The sequence below is a fragment of the Simochromis diagramma genome, unplaced genomic scaffold, assembly GCF_900408965.1.
Source record: "Simochromis diagramma unplaced genomic scaffold, fSimDia1.1 OVJJ01000602.1, whole genome shotgun sequence".
Lineage (NCBI taxonomy): Eukaryota > Metazoa > Chordata > Actinopteri > Cichliformes > Cichlidae > Simochromis > Simochromis diagramma.
Genome location: NW_024387040.1, coordinates 4,087,281 through 4,093,618, shown reverse-complemented (window position 1 = coordinate 4,093,618; position 6,338 = coordinate 4,087,281).

Below are 6,338 nucleotides of genomic sequence, written 5' to 3'. Positions count from 1 at the left end.
GTCAAGGCTCCCCTCAGATGAAACTTGACCACCCAGCTCCACATGGCCCACCGTATACCATTTATCCAATCAGTGATTAGAATGGAAACAATAGCCTTTTATGTTTGTTTGTTTTTTGTGAAAGTCTTGTGCTTCTGCTCTGAAGTGACTCAGCAAGTGACTAAAGATGACCTTAAAGACCTCCTTGTTGAGGATTACTGAGTATTCCCAAGTGAATCTTTATCAGGCAGGATTATCAGATAAGGTGTATCATTAACTAAGGATTATACCAGCATTTCTATTCCACATTAATCAAGAGACTAAGTGTAGAGTTGTTCAGATCAATATGAAATGTGTATTAAAGTTTTGCTTGATGTTCCAATTATGGAATTAAGTTGGATATCATGTAAAAGAAAATCCTTTAACAACATCAAAAGAAACTGAAAACAGGCAAGCCATTCTTTTAAAAACTAATAGAATAAAAGGAAACTTAAAGACATTTTAGCCATTTCTTAAGCTCCAAGGGTTGCAATCTTCGCCTGCTGGGTGCTTGGATTACGACTTCCAAAAATATCCCAAAATAATACCTATTAAACAAATTACAAGGGAAACAAAGAGAGATTCATTTCACCAGTGTATGAATCATAACGACTTTTTAGATCATATTACTTATCGTCTAGTTCCGCTTCTCTTCTATCATATAAAAATGTCAGCGTCTGGAAACAACAACAGTTGTGTAGCACGGTTGAGGTTTCCTGACTTTTCCTCTAATGCCACCTTGTGGCATTTTTAAGTGAAGTGTCTCAACCACTGATGGATGGACTGCCATGCAATTTGGTGCAGATATTTATGAACTAACAACTGGTGTTATTAGATTAAAATTTCAGTTTGTCTAAGACAGAATCAGTGGAGAACGTGCAGTTTAAAACTGGCAGCCAGAAAACTTTTATGGCCCAATCAGTGACGATTTTGTCCTAGCGAGCAAATATTAAAAACACAAGCTATAGTTATGAAAGAACTGTTAAATATAGTTAGAGTTACCTCTTGAAACATCACCATTTTTCTGTGTATTTAGAAGTGTCTTAATATATGAATATCTGTATTATTATTATTATTATTATTATTGTAGCTGAAAACACACCTTTTCCTGAGTTCATTCATGACAATATACATGCAAAACTGATGGTATTTCACTCCTTCACTGCTGCACTTCTCGCATGGATGGATTAATAGGCCCAGATGCAGTGTAAGCCACTCAGACTTGCAGGTAATTTACCCCCAGTCACTGCTTGTGCTGCTACAATAAAAAGAAATCTCATGTACTTAAAAAAGTATTTTCCCCATGACAGGACATGTCCAGCCACAGAAAAGGTCAACTACTACTCTTTCTGCATGCATTTTTAATCCGTGGAAGTCTATATTTGTAAAAACGGTGTGCAGTGGGGTGCACAACGCACAAGTAAAACCAGCAGCCAGAAAACCTTCATGGCCTAACCAGTGACAATTCTGTCCTAGTGAGCAAATATTAACAACTAAAAAGATTAAAAAAGAACTGTAAAATATAGCTAGAGTTTCCTCTTGAAACATCACCATGTTTCTGTTTCTTTAGAAGCATTTTAATATATGGATATCTCTATTACTTTAGCTGAAAACAGCTGAACAGAAATGCCTAGATGTTTGAAATCTGTCTTTAAGAATGTGCAAAAACTTTATGAAACAACCAAATATTTATTGCAAACATCATGAAACTCTGAAAATGAGCTGTAATTCAAAACCTGACACAGCTTTGATTTATAGGCACCATTTTGTGATTTATGAAACAATTTAATGACAAAACATTTTTATTAGTTAATTAAAGATCCTTAAGGTCTGTTTTGCTGCACACCAACAAATAACAAACCGGTGTATTAAATGTCAGCAGGTATATTTTAACCACATCCTCCTCCTATAAGCCTCACAGAGCAAAACTAATATTTGTCCGGTTATTGTTCTTGCGAGGTTATCTTTGAAGTGTGTCGTTGTCCAAGGGGAAAGCCACACATGCAGCAGATGTGGAGTCACAAAGCATGTATTATCTCTCCAGCTGAGATTGATGACTTTCTAGGCTCACGTTGAATGCAGTATGTACAGTAAACACTATTGCGCAGCAATAAGTCCGTGTTTGTCTTGGAAATTTGCGGTGGGCGCGAGCGCACAAGTGATGAGGATGTGTGTGTTTTGACTAAGTTTGCTTTAGGAACAGCATTCACAAGTGTCCCTGTATGTGTGATGGTTATTTAATGGCAAACTAATTTGAATAGTATTTAGATGACAGGCAGGTGTATTTAGAGCGCAGCAACTTCTAAATGGCGAAGTTGGACTGTGTGCATCATATGACTTCAGGACAGGTGATGAGTCACACACTGGGCTCTAGTGCTGGAAGGGCACCTGTGGGCAGAATTGCTTCAGGGCATGCCAAGGGTGGAAAAATCGCCATTAAAAAAAACAAAAATTCATTTCATACATGTTTCCACATGCACAGTTATTTGATATCGCTATATTATTAAAACACTGAGAAGTTTATTAGCAATTTTGCACATCTGCATGGTTTTGTTAACTGTGATGCATGTGAAGGAGGTGTTTAAATTGCCACGGTTGCAGAACGAAAACCTCTTAGTTTACAAAGTGTAAAAAGGGAACGTTAACGTGGCTGAGAGCAGAGATATGCTGAGTGCATTAGCGCAGAGCCGTCCATCAGAAATTTGCAGTGTTGTTTGCGTGCGTCTTTATATGCGTGTGCAACTGTGTTGGTGTTTCCATCACTTATAAATGAGGTTACCTCTTAAGTGTGGCGGTGACCTCGGGCAGCAGACCTACGGCTGCCAGTCTGACTCCTGCTGAAAACCTATTGAGCGTGTCTGGTTTTTCGTGTGCCACCAGTGAGTGATCTGCAGTGAAAACAAATAGTCATTTCCCCATCCATTAAATCAACAGCGCAAACAAAACATTTTATGATGTTTCCAGTGATTTTCCTCTCTGAGAATGACTGGCTTGTCAGCCATTGTAAACGACTCTGAAATGAGGATGCAAATTTCAATAAAAATATGTTTGCACAGGAAATCTCTTTAGTCATACTGGGGATTAGATTCTTTCTAAGCATATAATTAAGAGCTCAAAGGATGCTTTTCAGGCTTAACTGAGATATGAAATTATGCCATGGAGACATATTGTTATACAGTCTGCTTTTGGAAGGAAGAAATGTATGGTGCTTGCATTGTCAGTGGCATTAAGGTGGAATACAACAGTGTTACGAAGGTTTTGGTGATCAGTATCATTGAAGCTGTGTGGAAAGCAGGTCTCTGTTGTAATTGAGACATTGAGTATTATTGGGACTACTGTATAAATAAAGGTTAAATTGATAAAATAAGCTGTTGTAGAGCTTTGTTAAAATACTAGTGTAGTTATTTTGAGTCTACATTGGGATATCTAGTTTGTAGTGTTAGTGAACTGTAGTACATTCAGTTGACTTGTGACGAGTCCTCAGTTGTTTTGTCATCTTTTTCTGCATCAGTGAGGGTAAATTCAATGCTGGAAAACTCTCTGTTATATTACCCTATATATTTTATTTCAATTTCTTTAGTTAAGTATATGAAAAATACCAAAAATAACACAGTTTGGCAATAATATTTTATCCCAACAAGGTGATTCCCAAAGAGCTATTAGTCAATAACTTGGCATATCTCATTCTGGTCTTGAGCCTTAAAATATCTGAGGAAATTGGACAAGTGGTGGCCACAAGAAAAAGCCAATAGTCTAAAAAACTGAGAGATGAAGCTGGCCTTTCAGTTGATCCATCTACTGTTCACTGAAACCTCATCAGAGATGGTCTCTGTGGAAGTGTGGCCATCAAGAAGCCATTCTTTGGGAAGGCAAACAGGGAGAAAATGAGTGGGAACAGTCTTGTGCGATCGTGGCTCAAGAGTTGGGAGTTCGCCTTGTAATCGGAAGGTTGCCGGTTCGAGCCCCGGCTTGGACAGTCTCGGTCGTTGTGTCCTTGGGCAAGACACTTCACCCGTTGCCTACTGGTGGTGGTCAGAGGGCCTGGTGGCGCCAGTGTCCGGCAGCCTCGCCTCTGTCAGTGCGCCCCAGGGTGGCTGTGGCTACAATGTAGCTTGCCATCACCAGTGTGTGAATGGGTGCATGACTGGATGTGTAAAGCGCTTTGGGGTCCTTAGGGACTAGTAAAGCACTATACATTGACCATTTACCATGGTCAGGAGATAGGTACCATAGTGAGTGTCTGCAGCCACCACAACCATGCAGATCTACTGGAAAGTGTCTCGCCGACAGCAGCTTCATTTTTCAGCATACTATTAGTCATGGATTGGCCTCCTCAGAGCCCCAACCCAACACTATTGAAGCAGTGGGAGTAGCTGGAGTTTTAACAATAAGTGCTTTTAATAGGGGCATTGTTTGGTAATTTTGCAGCCTGTTGTAGTTTGCCTCTGCTCTGTCAGCAATTCAAAAACATGTTAAAGTTATAGTGAATGGGAATCTGTGCAAGAGCAACTGAATCCCTTACAGCAGGCAACATGGAACTGCTGCAGTTCTCTTACTTCTATTGTCTTTCTTTTCTTTCACATCAAACCCCAGCTGCTCTGAGATGAGCTGAGGTGAGCTCAACTGCACTGTCTTGAGACTGCTGTGAGCATTATGAGTGCTGGAACCCCCTTGAGGTCTAAATCCTTGATCCTGGTGCTCGTGATTATCTGTGTTGATTCGCACCAGTCAAATTGGAAAAACAATCATGAGCTACACAGACTGCTGCTGTTGCTTGTCAAAAAAAGTATCATATTATTCCATCCAAGCTACACCATCTGTTCAGTTTGTAAGGCCTTGCCCTCACACACTTGGAGGGGAGTATTGTGTTTGGTGGCGGTCCCTTTTTGTTTCGTTTTCATTTTTTGGTTCAATTTCTTTTCTTTCTTTTTTTATTATTTGTATTACAGACGTACAGTTGATGACATTCTTTCCACATATCATCTGTGATTAAATACATTTATGCAAGAGATTATAGTAAAAATTGTCTCTCACCAAACAGACAGATCCACAACAAGACCAGATTAGGACTGAAGAAGAGAAGAATGTGTATTGCAGCTGTTTCTCTGCTGCACCCCGAGGACCACTTCTCCTGAGTCAACCTTTAATCCTCTTTAACAGTATTCTTCCATCTGTCATTGCTGTGTCCTGTGCATGTTGTTAACACTACAGTCGCACTTGAGTGACTGACCTGAAGAATCATTGCACCAACACAGGCAGCGACTGGAAACATTAGCTTCAATAACGAAAGGATACTCATGAAACTATATGCATCAAAGAACAGAAAATATGAACAATCTGAGAATGTAGTACCAACCATCATACAGTCCAGTAAAGTCACACTACATAGATTCAACAACTATTTTATTAAATATGCCTGTTCAGCTCCTTGTTAAGGCAAATACCTGTTTTATGTCAGCAACTCAAAGCATTTAGACGTGTAGGCATGGTGTAGCTCAGTGTTTCCCAACCTTTTGGAGCCACGGCACATTTTTCACATTAGAAAAATCACAAAAACAAAACAAAAATGTCACAAAAAGCATATTGATAACTTCTCCCTGCCCACCAGGCATAGCAGAATAGGTTTGGTTTGTCCCCAGTATACCTTTCTTGCTTTCTTCTGACCTCTACTCAAGCTAGGGCCTTCATCTGGGTCGGAATTTTCTCCAGGACCCAGGTCAGATTGACTACTTTTTCTTTTCAAATATTTGCCTATTGCTATTACACAATGCATGACTATTATGTAATTTCTTCTTTGTCTTCTTCTGTTTTACTGGCAGTTGGCAACCCATTTAATTAGAGCAGGTAGTTGTACTGCCCTCTAGTGGAAGAGAATGTAATTACTTAATTGTTACTAACGCCGGTCACTTAGAGTACTAATGAGGTGGAACCAGATCATCTTCCACGGCACGCCTGATCATTTCTCAGTGTTTGGGAAAGACTGGTGTAGCTGACCTGCTGAAGTTTAAACTGAGCATCAGAATTGGGAAGAAAGGTGGTGCCAGATTTGCTGGTCTGAGTATTTCAGAAACTGCTGATCTACTGGGATTTTCCCCACACAAACATGTCTGGGGTTTACAGAGAATGATCTGAAAAAAGAAGAAAATATCCAGTGAGCAGCAGATCGCTGGGTCAAAACGCCTTGTTGATGTCAGAGGTCAGAGGGGAATGGTCAGACTGCTTGTTACAATCAAGGTCTTCTTCAGTTTCTTTCTAGGCTTGACTTCAGTGGTTTTCCTGCTGTTTATGTTGGGGTGGTGTAGTTTTGGGTGTGTTTCTGC